The sequence below is a fragment of the Capricornis sumatraensis genome, unplaced genomic scaffold (assembly GCF_032405125.1).
Source record: "Capricornis sumatraensis isolate serow.1 unplaced genomic scaffold, serow.2 scaffold13, whole genome shotgun sequence".
NCBI classification, from domain to species: Eukaryota; Metazoa; Chordata; class Mammalia; order Artiodactyla; family Bovidae; genus Capricornis; species Capricornis sumatraensis.
In genome coordinates this window covers 2,659,251-2,679,230 of record NW_027184624.1, presented here as the reverse complement: position 1 = coordinate 2,679,230, position 19,980 = coordinate 2,659,251, and the positions used below count along the sequence as shown (strand labels likewise).

The 19,980-nt window shown below is 37.9% G+C and overlaps 1 protein-coding gene across 2 annotated transcripts in view; it reads right to left on the bottom strand.

Annotated features, from left to right (window-relative positions):
* The window catches only part of LOC138072369 (lysozyme C, kidney isozyme), a 55,442-nt gene that overhangs the window by 11,231 nt on the left and 24,231 nt on the right, over positions 1-19,980 (bottom strand). Inside the window, exon 2 of one of the 2 annotated variants that reach the window (XM_068963463.1) lies at positions 13,925-14,034. The exons of the other annotated variant lie outside the window; for it this stretch is intronic. The gene's annotated coding sequence lies outside the window, so the exon portion shown is untranslated. The remainder of the gene's footprint in view (positions 1-13,924; positions 14,035-19,980) is intronic. 2 annotated transcript variants of the gene reach the window in all.

Here is a 19,980-nt window from a genome sequence, read left to right as displayed (position 1 = left end):
CTTTTTCCATGATCCAGCAGATGTTGGCAATTTGATCTCTGGTTCCTCTGCCTTTTCTAAAACCAGCTTGAACATCTGGAAGTTCATGGTTCACATATTGCTGAAGCAATTACAGGACCGGAAACAAACAAATATGAGAGATAGTTTTTTAAGAAAACAAACCGTTTGATATTTTCATAAGCTCCCTTGCCCCAAATTTTGTCCATAGCCTCCACAAGATTATTCATTCAAGACAAGTAAAATTCTTAATAGTCTTTTCCACAAATATTGGCAAAAGGCTTTAGCCACCTGAGTGGGTAAATTTAACTTGTTCTATCTGCCAAAAATCCCATTTAGGTCTTCTATAAGCTAGAAAGTTTTTGTACTACTGTACTGGATATGTGGCTAAAATTTTTAAATGAAAGCTATGAGATCACAGTTTGCATCAGTCTCTATCTATATATTCATGTATATCTATGTATGTATGTTATGTATGTGTGATATTTTTATTCCTCTGGATAGTATTTGTAAAAACTTGTGAAAGACCTCTATTTAACTGGCTTAAAGACAATACAAGCACTTATTTAAACTAAGACTAGTCAAATAAGTTTATGTTGTCTCTACTTTATGCTTGAAATTATAAAATTATAAATTCTACTCAAGAACTAAATTTACAATAGAAATTATTTCCTTAATGTATGTCAATATGGTAGAGAAAAAAGTCATCTTTAAATTATTAGATTCTTTACTTCTGTAAGTTTTGCTACTTGCCTAGTTTGTCAACAAGAAAAATAACATAGAATGATGGTTAATTTTTAATATCATTAAATTTTCATGGCGACTCAAGCATAATTGTTAAGTACACATGAATTAAATAGATATAAGTGGTAGAAATGTTCGTAAATGAATTTTGCAGGTATCATTAATAAAATGTGTCTGCTTAAAAATAGTTTTCAAAATCTTTTTGTAACATTAACTTTAAATGATATTCATTGATATCTAGTTCATTTCCAAATAAAATAGTGAAATATTAATTGCCAAACACATGTTTAAGTTTATATGCTTTTCACCTCTTATTACAGAGAAACTAAAGGTATTTGGGTTTGTTAATAACATGTTGTTTTTACCACTTAAAAAAAATTGTACTATGAAAAGGCATATGTCTTTAAAAATCACGAAGTGATATATTCCTGGAAATTCCCTGGTAGTCCTATGGATAGGACTTGGCGCTTTCACTCTTGTGGTCTGGGTTCAATTCCTGGTTGGAGAACTAAGATCCTGTGGCGTCCACACAGCACAGCCAATAAATAAAGATATAAAAATTTAAAAGAGCAAATAAGATAAAAGATAAGGGTTCTAGTAAACAGGATTTTAATACAGGAGAAAGGAGAAGGGAAATTATTGAGATGAAGGGAACAGTAACCCTAAGGACTCCCTGGGGGAAAGCCAAGTTAAAGAAGTCCTGGAAGGCTTCCCTAGGGGTGCAGGGGATAACAATCCTCCTGCCAACAGCGGGCATGCGGGTTCGATCTCCAACTGGGAAGATTCCACATGCCGGAGCAACTCAGCCCGGGCGCCACTACTCCTGAGCCTGCCAGCGGCAACTACCGAAGCCCAGGTACCTAGAGCCTGTATTCTGCAACAGAAGCCAGCACAGTGAGAAGCCCAGGCACCACAATAAAGAGTAGCTCCCCACCCACTGCAACTAGAGGAAGTCCACGTGCAGCAGCAAAGACCCAGCACAACAAAAAATAAACGTTCGTTGACTAATTTTTAAAAACCCTACTACAAATGTGTGTAATAGACAAGCTTAAAAAAAAAAAAATGTCCTGGAATGTTTGAAACTATTGAAAGGAGTTTGACAACTCTGACTGAGATCTAGGGCGATGAATTAATACATGAATAAGTAAATGGAAGACTATGCAAACAAAAAGTAAGGCAATTGTCAATTCCAAGAAAACTAAAACACAAGAAAAGAAGATATACAACCAAATTATACGATCATAGTATACTCATCTGTGAGAGTTTGTACATGCTTGTAAAGGGGAACAAGAAATGGGGAGTCCAGAGAGCTAAATCTTCATCTTCCTTGGTGGAAATCAGTAGAAAATACCCATGATTGAAAATAAAAAATGAATAGAATAATCATACTCTTGACATATATGGCCATAATAATAAAATAGAACTAAAGAAGCTAAAAATACCTAAGAAGTTGAAAGACATTGCCTCTAGTGTTGGGAATTGGATAAGAAAGTTTAGGGCTATCTTTCAGCATTTAACTTATAACACCTCATTTGACTTTAAAAAATGTGCGTATGTATTTTATGATTAAAAAAACTTTAAAACGTCTTATGTAAGAAAAAGGACTAAAAGATACACACCAGAATGTTTATACTGACACTCTTCAGAATTTTATTCAACTTGTATATTTTGGCATTTTCCAAGTTTTGTTCTTTCAGCATATATTACTTTTATAATTAGCAAAATAATAAATAATTACACATACAGAGAGGAGTGTGCAGAATCACTAAAAAAAGAATGATTTTTTTGAAGTCCTCAACATTCCTCTGTGTATATGAACTCACCCATATTGGTAGAAATAGTCTGCCAATTAACTTTAAATTTATCCTTCTTTCATGCAGCTCATCTGTACCCAGATCAGTGGTCTCTTAAGCTTCAATAGAAAGGAGTTAAATATTAATTTTCAATGAACTTCATGAGATGCATTAAAATGGCATATAAGCTATAGAAAAAGAAACATGAGAGAATATGTCAGAACAATCCTGTTTTGTTTAGGATCATTTTTATTGTATCATTAACTTTCTTAAAAGACTGAAAAATACTCTTATAAGAATAGAATTTATATGTCTTGGAATAAGAGATAAGTTGCCAAGCTCCTGGAACACTGTCCCATCCAGGCCTTCATTTGGGAGATTATATTATTGAAGGAGGATAAAGCAGGAAGAAACATTTCCTGAGGCCTGGGTACTTGAGGAGGCAAATTTGGCCAGATCTGAGATGATAGTGGTAACAGGCTTGAGAAGTGGCAGGGCCCTGCATCCCACTCCGTGGGGGTCCCAGAGCAGTGGTAAGAGGTCTCTTGGATGGCATGCAGCTGCTGGGAAAGTGAACATGAATTGCTCTCCCTTGGGAATCAATAAAGCTTTTTTAAAAAATATTTATTTATTTGGTTGTGCTGGGTCTCAGCTGCAACAATGTGAACTCTTAGTTGCAGCATGTAGGATCTAGTTCATTGACCAGGGATTGAACCCAGGCCCCCTGCATTGGGAGCACAGAGTCTTAGCCACTGGACCACCAGACAAGTCCCTCAACGAAGCTTCGAGAAAGAGCTTCTGCCTTCGAGTGAACCATGTCAGCCTGGCTAATTACCATCATATGAACATCTCAGTGATGGACTGAAACTCTAAGGTCTTCCTCAAGTTTTCTGGGCTTTGTCCTTTCTTGAGATGCTTGTAAGCTCCTGGGCAGGGGATAAGCTAAAGAAGTTTTACAACACCATCTTTTGGGGAAATGGGGCTTAGAGACAAATTTTGTTAGATTTAGAAAAATAAAGCAAAGTGATGGTTCTTGCACCCATTTATAGTATAGCAAATTTAGACCCTCTGCACTATTTGACCTAGACTTACCTTCTCTGAATGTGACTGCAGAGTGGGAAGTGAGATGGTTCTTGAGAGCCCTAGAGATGAAACTACTTTCCTGAAAATGGCTCTTCGATTTAATGATTTTGGTCACCACTGACCCTGGAGGTAAGCCACGGTGTTTTTAATTTTCAGTGACTCAGACCTCTCTGTCTTGATAATCTTGTTTCACTATAATCTATCCCATCACTTTTTTGCTGTTGTTGTTCCTGCAATCTGGTTTTTATTTTCTTGTCATTCAGTCACTCAGTGGTGTCTGACTCTTTGCAACCCCATGGACTGCAGCATGCCAGGCTTCCCTGTCCTTCATTATCTCCTGGAGCTTGCTCAAACTCATGTCCATTGAGTTGATGATGCCATTCAACCATCTCATCCTCTATTGGCCCCTTCTCCTCCTACCCTCAATCTTTCCCAGCATCAGGGTCTTTTTCAATGAATCAGCTTTTCGCATCAGGTGGCCAAAGTATTGGAGCGTCAGCTTCAGCATCAGTCCTTCCAATGAATATTCAGCACTGATTTCCTTGAGGACTGACTGGTTTGATCTCCTTGCAGTCCAAGGGACTCTCAAGAGTCTTCTTCAATACCACTATTCGAAAGCATCAGTTCTTAGGCACTCAGCTTTCTTTATGGTCCAGCTCTCACATCCATACATAACTACTGGAAAAACCACAGCTTTGACTACATAAAACTTTGTTGGCAAAATGATGTCTCTCCCTTTTCTAAATTAAAATCTATTTGTGTCAATATATGAAGGACATGAAAAACTATATGAAAATAGCATAACCTCAGGAAGTATTAATAACTGACACTGGTAAAAAAAAAAAAAAAAGACCGTATTAATGAAAAGAGGCATTGGAATGAGTTTTGTCAAAGATTATAAATAGTCTCTTGCTATGAAGCAGTGCCATTCCGTGGTCAGGGCAGCTCCTCTCATTAGCCAGCTGACACTGTCCTTGTGTAGTTTGGCTCAGGGGTGCAGAGGACCTAGTCTCATCTCTGCTGTGGCAGCATGGCTGCTAGGAGAATTTGGAAGAGGCAGGGGAGATGGGAGGGCTGGCATGTGGGGTAAGGGACACAGCTGGACTCTCCCAGGGAGCCCAGATGCTGAAAGCTGAAGATGGAGTAATTTCTAATGGAGCTGTGTAATAGCCCTGTGAAACAGGACCACCATCCAGCTGCTCCCAGCAAGTCCAGCATCCTAGCCACAGGTCAGAGTGGCTCTCTGTGGGGACATTCCCTGACTCAGGGCAGTGCTTCACCCTAATCCAAAGCTGGCATTTTGTTGGCCAGGTTCTTGGGTCATTGAAAAATGGTAAATGATTTGGGTTTGCCTAATCCAAACCAGTGTGTCTTTTTCGAGGATTAGTGATCACTTTCTGTTCTTTTAGCTCTCAATGTCTCTGTAATTTCAGTTCCCGCTCTTTGCAAAATAGATCGAACAAGCAAGATGCTTTCCTGCATCTCATAACACCACCCAAACTCCAGAAATCATCTAACTTTTGTACTTAATTTACTATGTAGTCTTGGTGTTTTTGTGTTTTGAGTCAGATACTCAGTTCATGGGCTTTCCAGGTGGCTCAGAGATAAAGAATCTGCCTGCCAAGCAGGAGACATGAGTTTGATCCCTGGGTCAGGAAAATCTCCTGGAGAAGGAAATTGCAACCTACTCCAGTATTCTGGCTTGGGAAATCCCATGGACAGAGATGCCTTGCAGGCTACAGTCCTTAGGGTCGCAAAGGAATCAGACACAACATAGCGACTAAAAAACAACAATCTGTTCATACTGAGAAAAAATACTACTACTTAATATACACAAGAGAAATTATTTCTACTGTGGTGTCAATACTGTGCTATAAAAGTTATTGTGGTCTCGCACAGAGCCACAACTTACTGACCCATGAATTGATCTTTAAGCCTAAAACAGTACCAGCCTAGTCATCTGCCAGGTGCTTTACTGCTAATCACAGAGGAGACTCTACCATTCTTCACCCTTGCCATGCATCACTCTCTTTCGTCTTTGTTCCTGCTGTCTCCTCAATGTGCTGTGCAGACAATGGAAGAAATAATAGGTGCTGGTGTCAAAGACAACGCTGGGGGGTGAGCAGAACCAGACCTAAAAGCTTAATCCCCGAAACAGTAAAGTTCAGCAATTAATCCCAAAGACAATGGAAAGTATTCATGAGTATTAAACTGGAAGGTAACTGGATCAAAATCTTAAAACAAAGTAAATTAACACTCTCGATTGCATTCAGGGACTGCTGCTAGAAAACTATACGAGTAATTCAGATGGCAGATGAAGTGGGAAGTGGATAATAGAACTAGGAGAATTCAAGAGATATTTAGGAGGTTTGAATAGTCAAGACTGGAGACTATTTTGAGACACAGGGATAAAAGGAAAGGTATATAATGCTAGCTTTTTTTTTTACTCAAATGCTTGCAATGTGTTAGCCACTTAATAAACATTATTTATAATTCTTTCAGGGGTCTTAAAGATAGGTATTATGTCCATTTTACAAATGAAAAACTATGTCTCCCAGAGGAGAAAAGTCCTGCCCCAAGACATACAGATAGTGAGTGGGGGAGCTGGGAGTTAGATTCAGGTCAGGTCCATGGTCTTTTCAGTTTACCTCGTTACCTTGAAGTTCAAGTGAAAGGGAAGAAATTCTCTCACAACACACTATAACTTCTTTGTCTACCTCTTGCTGATTTTAGTTCCCAATATAATTATACAAATCCATTTTATGTGTTTTAAGTGTGATTTTCATCTAAGAGGTTAATCTAACTCCAGGCAATGCCGTTAAACAATCAGAGACTATTTCAAAATCAGTATTCTTTTTTTGTTAAACAGAGATGTTACTTATTTATTTTTGGCTGCATGGGTCTTAATTGCCACAGGTGGGCTTTCTCTAGCTGCGACGAGTGGGGGCTGCTCTCTAGTGCTTGGGCCTCTCATTCCCGTGGCTTCCCTTGTTGCACAGCACTGCTCTAGGCACTCTGGCTCCAACAGCTGCGGCTCCCAGGCTCTAGAACACGATCTCAGCGGTGTGGCACTGGGGTTATCTGCCAGGTGGCACATGGGATCTTCCTGGACCAGGGATCAAACCCATGTGCCCTGCATTGGCAGGTAGATTTTTAACCACTGGACCACCAGAGAAGCCCCTAAAAATCAATTTTCTTAATGTGAGTACAACTGATAATTGTGGAAAGTTTTTTATTTCTTTGTGCATACTTTCTTTGTACTATTTACAAAGTACATTTAAACTTTCAGATTCAATGAAATTATAACTTTAGAGTTCACTTCCCTTTTTCACATTATGAACAGATATTTCCCTTCCCACATGGGTCAGGTTACAAAAATCCTTCCTCAATTTACACAAAAATTGGGCATTCATCATTGAGAAATTGTAATGAAATAAGTAACTGATTTTTCAAACATGTGATAAAACATAATCTTGTTGACAAAGAGATGGGAATGTTCCTATTTTCGTTTGCTCTTTCTAGAAGAGTATTCTGATTTCATTTCTCTGTTAAGTATGACTTTTGAGTTTAAGGTTTGATCTTTTTAGTTGTGCCAAATCAACTGCATATCATTAAAGTTCTTTCACTGAACTAAAACGCAGTGATTTCAATCTGTAAATTAGCTCTGGTAACATTACAAAATGCTGAGAAGAGAAGAAATAGTTGGAAATATGGGAATAAGGTAATGTACCTGGATCGTATTTTTTTTCCCTTTCTTGACAAACAAATATTTTATTTCTCCTCTTAAGAAGCAAATAAGATAATATGCTCAACTTCATATTAACAACAATTTATCTGTACACACTGAATTGAAGATGCTTCTGTTCTCTCTTTGACATCACTCTAAATGAAATGCAGCCACAAATTATTTCACCCCAACACCTCACCTCAAGTCAATATCATACCTCTGTAAGGTGGCTGGTTGCTGGCATGTGAGTGGTCTATTTCCAACTCTGTTAAATAGGAAGTGAACTCACAAACACAGCATCATTTTTCACACTGTCTCACATGAGCTGAACCAGAGATTATGAGGGCTAGTATCAGTGCTTTATACATTTATTTTGGAAAATAATTTCCTTGACTGCTGATTCAAAAGGATTTTCAATTAAAGAGTCACTTATTAATAGTAAATGAGAAATACTGTAAGAATATGGAATGATAAACTCTGCATACAGAATCTATGTGTTATCTTAGTAATTTTTATGTAAATCTCAAACTATTCTAAAATTAAAAGTTTCAGTTCAGTTCAGTTTAGTTCAGTCGCTCAGCCATGTCCGACTCTTTGCGACCCCATGAATTGCAGCACGCCAGGCCTCCCTGTCCATCACCAACTCCCGGAGTTCACTCAAACTCACATCCATCAAATCGGTGATGCCATCCAGCCATCTCATCCTCTGTCATCCCCTTCTCCTCCTGTCCCCAATCCCTCCCAGCATCAGAGTCTTTTACAATGAGTCAACTCTTCGCATGAGGTGGCTAAAGTACTGGCATTTCAGCTTCAGCATCATTCCTTCCAAAGAACACCCAGGACTGATCTCCTTTAGAATGGACTGGTTGGATCTCCTTGCAGTCCAAGGGACTCTCAAGAGTCTTCTCCAACACCACAGTTCAAAAGCATCAATTCTTCGGCGCTCAGCTTTCTTCACAGTCCAACTCTCACATCCATACATGACCACAGGAAAAACCATAGATTTTTTTAAAAAAAGTATAAGAGAGAACATAGTATGTTCTGGAAATCTCCTTTGAAGTGGGGAGTGGAAGTGAAGAATTTGGCTAGGTAGGCAAAAGACCTTTTATGCTATTCAAAGGAGATTCAATACATAAATTGTATAGGCTGGATGAGGATTCCTAGATCTGTGGATGGGCTTCAGGGGTGTTGCAAAACCTCCTGAGTTGTATAAGATTATATTGTCTGAATGTGTATAGTATGTTTTTCTCTGAAGAAAGTTAAAAACTTTAATTATTATTCAATTATTCTTAAAGGGAAAAGCACATAAAATTGTTAATAATCACTGCTGAAGGTAATGTTGAAATTGAAATATTTCGAGCAAGAGATATGAAACAATTCTATTTTTGTGTGCAAAAAAGATCCCTTCTTGGTAGTCCAGACTATAGTGATAATGTGTATGTATTTGGAGAAGGAAGGCAGGAGTTAAAGCCAAGATGGTGATAAAGACCATGATCTTCAGACTTTTTTGAATTGTGGTCTACTTTGCAGGGGAAAGGAATGACCCCATAAGATACCCTACCCTACTGTTGCCACTTTCCTGAGAAAAAAATTACTCAGTCTTTGGGATGAAATGTCATTTTTGTAAACCAAAGTTTGATGGGATTATATATACATCAACTTTATCATTGTAGATAAATGCACTGTACAAAAAAGGTCTCAATGACCCATATAACCACAATGGTGTGATCACTCACCCAGAGCCAGACATGCTGGAGTGTGAAGTCAAGTGGGTCTTAGGAAGCATTACTACAAATAAAGCTAGTGGCAGTGATGGAATTCCATCTGAGCTATCTAAAGTCCTAAAAGATGATGCTTTAAAGTTCTGCTCTCAATATGGCAGCAAATTTGGAAAACACAGCAGTGGCCACAGGACTGGAAAAGGTCAGTTTTCATCCCAATTTCAAAGAAGGGCAGTGCTAAAGAATGTTCAAACTACAGTACAACTGTACTCATTTCACATGCTGGCAAGGTAATGCTCAAAATCATTTAAGCTAGGCTTCGACAAGATGTGAGTCGAGCGATTTCAGATGTACAAACTAGATGTAGAAAAAGCAGAGGAACCAGAGATCAAGTTGGTAACATCCGTAGGATCATAGAAAAAGCAAGGAAATTCCAGAACATCTACTTCTGCTTCATTGAGCACGCTAAAGCCTTTGATTGTGTGGATCACAACAAACTGTGGAAAATTCTTAAAGAGATGGGTATACTAGACCACCTTACCTATCTCCTGAGAAACCCGTATACAGGTCGAGAAGCAACAGTCAGAACTGGACATGGAACAATGGACTGGTTCAAAAATGGGAAAGGAGTATGTCAAGGCTGTATATTGTCATCCTGCTTATTTAACTTATATGTGGAGTACATCATGCGAAATGCTGGGCTGGATGCAGCTCAAGCTGGAATCAAGATTGCCAGAAGAAATATTAATAACCTCAGATATGCAGATGACACCACCCTAATGCCAGAAAGCAAAGAGGAACTAAAGAGCCTCTTAATGAAGTTGAAAAAGGAGAGAGAAAAAGTTGCTTAAAAGTCAACATTCAAACAACTAAGATCATAGCATCCAGTCCCATCATTTCATGGCAAATAGATGGGGACGGGGGCGGGGAGGGGGGGGCGGAGCATGGAAACACTGACAGATTTTATTTTCTTGGGCTCCAAAATCACTGCAGATGGTGACTGCAGCCATGAAATTAAAAGATGTTTGTTTCTTGGAAGAAAAGTTATGACAAACCTAGGCAGTGTTTTAAAAAGCAGAGACATCACTTTGCCAACAAAGGTCTGTCTAATCAAAGCTAAGGTTTTTCCAGCAGTCATGTATGGAAGTGAGAGTTGGACCATAAAGAAGGCTGAGCAATGAAGAATTGATGCATTTGAACTGTTATGCTGGAGAAGACTCTTCAGAGTCCTTCGGTCTGCAAGGAGATCAAATCAGTCCATCCTAAAAGAAATCAGTCCTGAATAGTCACTGGAAGGACTGATGCTGAAGCTGACGCTCCAATATTTTGGCCATGTAATGCAAAGAACTGACTTATTGTAAAAGACCCTGATGTTGGAAAACACTGAGGGCAGGCGGAGAAGGGAATGACAGAGGATGAGATGGTTGGATGACATGAGTTTGAACAAACTCCGGGAGATAGTGAAGGACAGAGAAGTCTGGCATGCTGCAGTCCAGGGGGTCACAAAGGGTCAGACATGACTGAGAGTCTGAACAACAACATGGGTCACTATGCACCAGCATCCTGGCAACAGAGAAGAAAAACTCTTCCCCCGGAACAGGGATTCCCACATGCTGCAGCAGCAACTATCTCCAGGCTGGTGAAAGGTAAAGCCCACTAACTTCTTCTGGAGAAGGACTGAGGCTTAGCAATAGTAACAGCAGCTTTACGATCAACAGGTCATTTTCTTGAGCTGTCTGGGATGTCCAGTTTCAGGATGAAGTTAGAGTAACTATAGATACCGTGGACTGAGTAAGTATCCTTGGATTCTTTGAACTTCAAAGGAAGAATTGTTTAATAAAGAAGATAGAACACAATTTCCTGTTAATGTGGCCAAGTGGGATCTTAATTAGGAAAACATCTCAGAATGGTGAAGCCCAACACTAAGGCAGGCCACCTTTCAGGATATAGAAGTAGCTATAATTCTATTGAGTTATCTACCTGTAACTCAGGTACTGGATAAATATCCTTTCTTTTCAACCTCACCTTACCATGAAGAGGTTATCTACGGTTGAATTAGCACTATCAGAGCCCACATTTCCTATAAGTGATATAAACTTGGCTCCAAGTGCTTTATACATATTTGCCCAAGTAACCTATCTTAAAAAAAAAAAAAAAAGGAGGAAAGATTACAAAGCTGCACTAATCTCTATGATCCTGCCAAGATCATTCTCATGAAGTTATACTTCATAAAGTATGTGCTTATGCTCATAATTTGTACTCTATGAAGCTCAATCTTTTCTTCTATAAAATGAGAGTACTAATATTCATCCTGTAGCTTTGTTGAAATCACACCATGAAGATTACAGCAAAATTTAAACAACCAAATGACAGCTCCTTTTCTACCCTCTTAGTTCTTTCTCCTCTCTAAACAAGAAAAACAAATTATTATTTTAATATATCACATGCCATAGCATTTACATAGACCACTCTTGACGATCTCAATAAACCACAAACCCAGAGGTAAGAAGATTTTATCATAGTTGATGAATCTTATACTACAATAAGAGTGAGAGAAAACAGAAAATTTGTTACCTTCGTGGCATCTATTTATTAGTTGATTTTAGAAGTGTTTGAGGAAAAATAAATAATAAGAAATACCACCTGGAAAGACCACTATTAAAAACTTAGCACAGTAATCAAGATAGCATAATACTGAAGGGAAAATAAGACACGTAGGTCAATGGAACAGAATAGAAAGCCCAGAAACAGACTCTTACAAATATGCCCAGTTAATTTTTGACTAAAGAGCAAAAGTGACTAAATGGAGGATGGGCAGCCTTTTCAATAAATGGAACTAGAGAAATTGAAATTCATCAGCAAAAAAAAAAAAAAAAAAACTTGACCTAAAAACTCACACTTTATGCAAAATTGTACTGAAAACAAAATTTTAATTTAAACTATAAAACTTATAGAAAATAACATAGGAGAAAATCTTTCAGACCTAGAATTAGGTAAAGAATTCTTAGGCTTGACAGCAAAAGCATAATTCATAAAAGGAAAAAACAGATAAATTGGCCCTCATCAAAATAAACTTTTGCTCTGCAAAAAGACCCTATACAAGGATAAAAAGACAAATTAGAGACCAGGGGAAGATTCTGAAAATCACTTATCAAAATTCTTTTGTCTAAAACACATAAAGATCCTTCAAATCTCAACATTTAAAAAATAATAATCTAATTAGAAAACTGGGCATGGACAAAAATTCACAGACATTCCTCCAAAAAGGACAGGTATACAGCTGGCAAATAAACAACTGAAAAGACTTTAACATTATCATCCATTAGATGGATGCTAATTAAAACTACAGTATCCTGTCAAAATTAACAATGGACTTATTATACAACCTAGCAATCTACTTTTGGGTATTTATCCTAGAGAAATGTCTTCTTTCCACATAAAAACTTGTATATGAATATTCATAGCAACTTTATTCTTAAATAGCCAATAACTGTAAACTATCCAAATTTCCTTGAGGTTCCTTAAGATGTTGTTTGTATCAATATTTTGCATCTTTTTCTAAATCACTGAGTAGTATTCCATGGTGTGGACACACCAGTTTGTTTAATCATTCACCCACTCAATGAAATCTTACTAGTTTATGTTTTTTGGCTATTAAGAATAAAGTTGCTATGAATATTCATATACTTCTAAATATCACTTGGGTCAAAGAAGAAATCTCAAGAGAAATGAAAGAATTGTTTAAACTAAATGAAAATAAAAATACAGCTTATGAAAATGTATGAAATACACTGAAAATAGTGCTTACAGAGAAATTTACAGCATTAAATACATATATTAGTAGAGAAGAAGACGTAAAATTAAAAAAAGAAAAACACTAAAAAAAAAACCCCTAATATTCTACCTTAGGAAACTAGAAAAAGAAGAACAATTCAAGCCAAACCAAATGCACAAGAAAAGAAATAATACAAATTAGAGCAGCAATGAAATTGAAAATAGGAAAACAATAGAGAAAATCAACAAAACCAAAATCTGGCTCTTTGAAAAGATCAATAAAATTGATAAACTTCTAGTAGGCTAAGAGTACAAGAGAAGACACAAATTACTAAATTCTGATACAGGTCCTGATCAGTCCCAGAAGAACTTTGAAAAATTATGCTAAGTGAAAGAAGCCAGTCACCAAGGACTACCTATGATTCCATGCACATAAAATGCTCATCCCAGGGAAGTACACAGAGACAGAAAGCAGATTGGTGACTGCCAAGTGCTGGGGTTAGGGGTCAGTAGGTGATAGCTGAAGGACACTTCCTTTCTTTTTGAGGTGATGAAAATGTTCTGAAATCAACTTTGGTGACAGGTATATGTATCTGTGAATACATTAAAAACCACTAAAGTGTACACTTTAAATGAGTGAATTGATGGTATGTGAACCATCTCAATAAAGGCATCTAAGAGAAACAACAGAGTGCAAAAAATTGTATACAACAGGCTAAATTTTCTAAGAAAAGAATGAGGGGGGGTGACAAAATGTTTCAGAACAAAAAGCTTATCTATGCATAATATTTCAGGGAGGACCCAGGAAACAGAATATATCTATTGCCTCCAAGGAAGAGAACTGGTGACGGAAGGACATGCTTGGAGGAAACTTTACATTGTATTATCTTTTTGCATTTTCATGTGCCATATTATTAGGCAGATTTACCATGAAACTAATGAAGCTTAAACTTTGGGCCCCTCACTTGCACAGGCTCTTCATAAGGCCCCAAGAGGGCCCTAAAACATACTTACCTGTTTGTAAAATTGATGCTCATGTTTGTAAAATTTCCAAAAATGAGATGTGTTAACTTCCAACAACTCACCTTGCTATTTCTTTCCACTCCAAATTCCCCTTCTTTTACTTCTCCTTTTGTGATGTGTGAGGAAAGGAGAAGAAAGAATCTGGCTGCAAACATTTTTGGGAGCCCATGCTCTGCAACAAGAGAAGCCACCTTAGTGAGAAGCCTGAGTTCGACAACTACGGAGTAGCCGGTGCTCGCTACAACCAGAGACAGCCCAAGCGTAGCAAGACCAGGTTCAGCCAATAAACAAATAAATGAAATTTTTAAAAAAGAAATGTTTGACCAGTTTTATTGAGGTATAAATAACATACAAAAACCGCACTTTAAAGTATACAATTTGATATGTTTTTATATATGCATACACCCATGAGGCCATCACCACAGTCAAAAAAGATCATATTCTTCACCTTCAAAAGATTCCTCTCGTTCCTTCATCAGATATGTGCTTTGCAAAGATTTTATTCCAATATTTTCATTATCTTAGCAGCATCTTTTTAAAAGCAAAAGTTTTATAAATTACACTGAAGTTCAATTTATTTATTTGTCCTTTTCTTGAGTATGCTTTTGCTGTTGTATCTAACAAACAAGTCACAAGATTTTTGCTTATTTTTCTTGGAGGAGTTCTATTGTTTTAGGTTTTTCATTTAGGTCTACAATCCATCTTGAGTTATTTTCCGTATGTAGTGTGCAGTGTGGATTCAAGTTCATTTTTTTGCATACCGACATCTAGTTGTCCCAGCACCACTTGTTAAAAGGCCCATCCCTTCTCCACTACATTGCCTTTGTGCCTTTAAAGCATTTTTCTATATTTACAGAAACGTTGCAAAGGTAGTACTGACAATTCTGTCACTGAGTTTTCCCAATGTCAGTGTTCTAGTTTTGGCAAATGTAGTTTTCTCTTAGTTTTGTCTACGTAAGATGTAGACATTAGTAGATTACTATTAACTAAGTTCTAGGCTTTATTTGATCCCACTAGTTTTCCCACTAACGTTCTTTTTCTGTTCCAGGATCCAACAGGGAATACCACATTATATTTGTTTTCATGTCTTCTTAGGTTTTTTGGTTTACACATAAATAAAAATGCGCTTAGACCAAAGTTTTCAACAGGAACAAGAAAGAACATTAAATATTACTCTGAAGTGCTAATCGTTGTGGCTATTAAGATTTTAAAGCAAAAGTGACTTCCCTGGTGGTGCAGTGGTTAAGACTCCATGCTCCAATGCAGGAGGCCCAGGTCTGACCCCTAGTCAAGGAACTAGAGCCTGCATGTTGCAGCTAACAGCATGCGTGCCACAATTAAAGATCCTGGATGCAGCAACTAAGACACATCACAGCCAAATAAATTTTAAAAGGAAGTTCAACTGGATTAAAAAAAACGATTTTAAAGCAAAAGAATTTTCTTTCAGAGTTCATAATGAACAGCAGCATTATTAAATAGCAAATATTTCATAGGAATCATCAAAATAGCTGCTGTTTTCATCCAGGAACATTCGGAAAAATACTAAAATGAGAAAAGCTAATTAATATTTATCCAAAACACTTTATTAAAACTTAAAATGGAAAAATATGTATAAAATTAACTGGTAAAGAAACAAATCAGATAGCAAGTAATAGTCCATTACTGGAGATTTTATTTCAGATAGAACAGCCCTGATCAATTGTTGACTGTTGTGTAATATGGTTAATATAGAAAACCTTATGAGTGATTTTTAACTTTCTTATCAACTGAAAACTAGCTATGGGTTTATTCAACAAAGTGGAGCAACTTCTGGATGACTTGAACCTGTTGTTGAATGGTATTTGTAGTCAGCTGTATGATAAGAAAGCTATAATGAAAGATGTGAATAAAGCATTTTTAAAAAACATGAACAAGTACAGAATATGTGCTCTGTCTAGTTTCTTTAAATTCACTGGAGAAAATGTCACATCTTTGATATTAGGATTTGTTGAGTTGGATTCAACATTTTGCAACGATTATTTGTGTTCTTTTCAGGTATAATTCTCCACTTTTACAAAAGAATTCTGTTACTAGAATTGCCTACATGATTTTCCAAAAAGATTCTAATTCCATATGCTAACTCACAAATTATCCTAAATAAATATATAAGGAGTATACATGCACGCATGCTCAGTCCCTCAGTTGTGTCCAACTCTGAGACCCCCTGGACTGTAGCCCACCACACTCCTCTGTCCACGGATTTTTCAGTCAAGAATACTGGAGTAGGTTGCCATTTCCTAGTCCAGGGGATCTTCCCAACCCATGTACCTGGAGGCAAATGAACTTCTCCAGTGTGACGGCAATATGTGAGGCTAGCTAGAGCTATGGTGAGAGTTCGTGTCCTTGCCAAGTGCTTGGATTGTTAGAAACAGAGGCTCTTTTTAAGTAGATATACACCAAATTCTGGTAAAAGTTCATTATGCCCTCCAAGTCCCCTATGAGGACACTGGCTTACTATATGAGAACAAAATGAAGGTCCATCATTAGGACTGTGGACCCTTAATGAGGTCACTATTCCAGAACTTAATAAACACACTCACTACTCTCTGACCAGCTCACTGGGAGGTGGCTATCTTGTAAAACTGTGGGCTCCTTGGGAGCTTCAGCTTTATACAAGGCAACACATGGAAGATGGCCTCTCAAATGTGGCTTGGCCATTCCTGAACACAACATGACACTCAGATTGTGAAAGACCCCAGACATCCACTGATTAACAACATTCCCTTCCAGTTACTTTCCCATACAATGTTTTCTCCCATCATCCCCTCCTGAATTCAGTTCAATCATCCTTTTATCCTTACCACTCCATTAATATCATTCCACTCAAAGTCACCATGAGTTCCAGATGTCACAGCCAAAGGTCAACTCAGTCTTCATTTTATCAAAACCGTCAATAGTATGTGACACACCTCACTCCGTTTTGAGAAACTAGGCTTCCAAGACACCCTCCTTTTCTTTCCCTCTCTCCCTCCTTTCCTCTCCTTTCCTTCCCTCTCTATCCCACACTCCCTCCTTGTCTCCCCACACTTCCATCTCTCTTCTTTCTCTCCTCTCTTCCTTTCTTCCTTGGTTCTCTTACCTCACGAGCTGCTGCCTATCTTTTTGGTTGCATCATTCTATCTTCCCTATTTCTAGGTATAAGAGCCCCCTTTTTCAGACTGTTGACCTTTCCTCTTTATCCATCATTGTTCTCCTGGTGATCTCACCTGGTCCCACTGCTTCAAATATTATTAGATACTGATACCTCACACAGTTGTACCTCTAGTCATGAAATTGTCCCAAATTCCAGATATGTACATCCAAATGAGTACCTAGCTCCCCCTTGGTAGCCTAATCGTTGTCTCAAACTCAACATGCCCAATATGAAACTTTTTATTTCTGCTCCCACCAAAAAATTAAAAAAAAAAAAAAAAAATCCCACCCAACCCTCCAGTTTTATCTCAGTAGAAAACAATTCTATTTTTTTATTTCTTAGGTCAAAGACTATAGAGATATCCTTGATTTCTTTCTCTCTCATTCAGCTTTTGTCCATCAACAAATGAAGTCAGCTCTACCTTTAAAATATACTGTCTTACTGCTTCTTCACAACTATTGCCTCAATCAAACCACTTCAATTTCTCACCACACTAATGCAAAATTGCCAGTTGGTCTGCCTGCTCCCACAACTGTTCCCTAACCATTTCTTCTCCAGATAGTGACCAGTGATAAAAGGGGGATTGCGACACTCCTCTACTCATACCCTTCCATGCTTCCTGTCACACTGTGAGTAAAAACTAAAATCTTCACCATTCCCTATAAAGCCCTACCCAGCCATGCCCCCAAACATCTTCCTAAATCCATTTCCAACCATTCTCCTCTTCCCTCATTCTCCTAGCCTTTGCTGCTTCACTTATACGTAAAGTTCCTGTACACACACAGCTCTGCAGCTGAATTATCTGTTTTAATTCACCTAGTTGTTCCTTTGCTAGTCCATACTCTTGTTATAATATTTTCATCGGATCCCTTAATATCTGGTGTAGTCATCCCCCCTTTAATTTTCTTCATCGACACAGATTTGGCAACTCTGAACTCCATTCTTTTATCTGAATTGTAGAATTTGTTATTTTGGATACCCTAAGTATCTTAACAGTAATTTGATTTGCAAAGCATTGAGTTTGCAATTTGGTTGATCTTTAACTTTGAACGTGAAGTCTTCCCATCTTTAAATATGGTATATTTGCCCAATTATTAAAACCTGTTTTATCTGCTTTGTTAGAGATTAAAATATTTCCCCATAAAATCTTGAATATTCTTAATTAGTTTGATTCCTTTTCTCTTTTGGCCTCATCCTTCTCCAGCCTTTCCCCACCTTAAGCCCCATACATATATACGTGATTCAACATTACTCTCTCAGTGGCCTCTCATGAGTTTTGCATTAGTTCTTCAGGTCTTCCTAGATTTTCTTTTTTATCCTGCGGCATCTCTGGAGCTAGGACGGCAAAGGCAACATGCAGCCTATGCTGGTTTGCCCCCATGGTCCCACTGATTGTCTATGATGGTTTGAGCTGAATTATTTTACTATTGGCAAGTGAATCTCCTAATTAAAACATGTCAGTAAGTGGCACATATAACAAAATGACAAATAGGGTTGTTTATGGGCATTATAGGAGAAAGCAATGGCACCCCACTAAGGTACTCTTGCCTGGAAAATTCCATGGACAGAGAGGCTTGGTGGGCTGCAGTCCATGGGGTCGCTAAGAGTCGGGCACATGACTGAGCGACTTCATTTTCATTTTTTACTTGCATGCATCGGAGAAGGAAATGGCAACCCACTCAGTGTTCTTGCTTGGAGAATCCCAGGGATGGGGGGAGCCTGGTGGGCTGCCGTCTGTGGGGCTGCACAGAGTCGGACACGACTGAAGTGACTTAGCAGCAGCAGCAGCATGGGCATTATTTTATACTTGTCATATGCTCTCTATCTCACACCATCCAGTCCTTCTTAATCTTCCAGGCTCCCTCTGAGTCCTCCAGCAGCCCAGGTCATCACATGGCTGCTAAGTCCTACTCCTCTTTCTGTTCCTTCCACCTGCTCTGCACAACAAAGCTCTTCAGCATCCAGAAAGGCTGGATCTTCCCTCTACCATCAGATCGGGATTTCTTCTTTTTGAAAAGTGATCTAACTTTAAAATTTAGAAGCTATCATTTGTTTGTACCAAGAGATTTTTCATCCTAACAGAGATAGTTTCAATCCAAATTAATTTATAATTGGTGCAAAATTTCACAGTATAACCAATGAAAGCAATTCAATAAGTATGGTAGAGAATGGTCCTGGGTTGTAGCATTATCAGGTAAGTAAACAAGTTCTAAGAGACTTCCACAGATGGTTTATTCTTTACAGTATTTTCTCCATTTTTATAACTTCTTCCTTTGTTTTCACTTTGCTTAGCACCTAGGTTTTATAATGTAAAAGTGAAAGTCACTCAGTTGTGTCCAGTTCTTTGAGACCCCATGAACTATATAGTCCATGAACTTTTCCAGGCCAGAATACTTGAGTGGGTAGCCATTTCCTTCTCCAGGAGATCTTCCCAACCCAGGTCTCCCACATTGGAGGTGGATTTTTTACCAGCTGAGGTTTTATAAAAATTCTACAGTTTTTTCTTTCTTTTTTCCTTATGCAACACTGTGACATTGTAATGTGGGCCTGTAGTTCTCTGACGGAGACAGGGTTTTATTCATCATGCTGTTTAAGTGCAGGTCAGTCTTAAGGCTAAGACACACGATATGAAAAAATTATGAAATCTGAGTCTCTTAAGCCTAGACATTAACCCAGCAAACCTCTAAATTCTGATTAGCTTTCTCTTTACCCTCATTTTACTTTCTCTTCCCATCTTCACTGTGTGAAATTTTAAGTTCGTAATAGGGTAAAATTGCTTCTACCTTTGTTTGTAAGATATGTCATTTCAAAATTTAATATCTGAAAAATATCCAGAGGGGAATTTCATCAGATACACTCCACTCATTAGTACAAAGGCTACTGAGGTTCTCTATAGAGTCTATGTAGAATATAAGGATCACTCTTTTGTGTGTCTTGCTTGTTTTA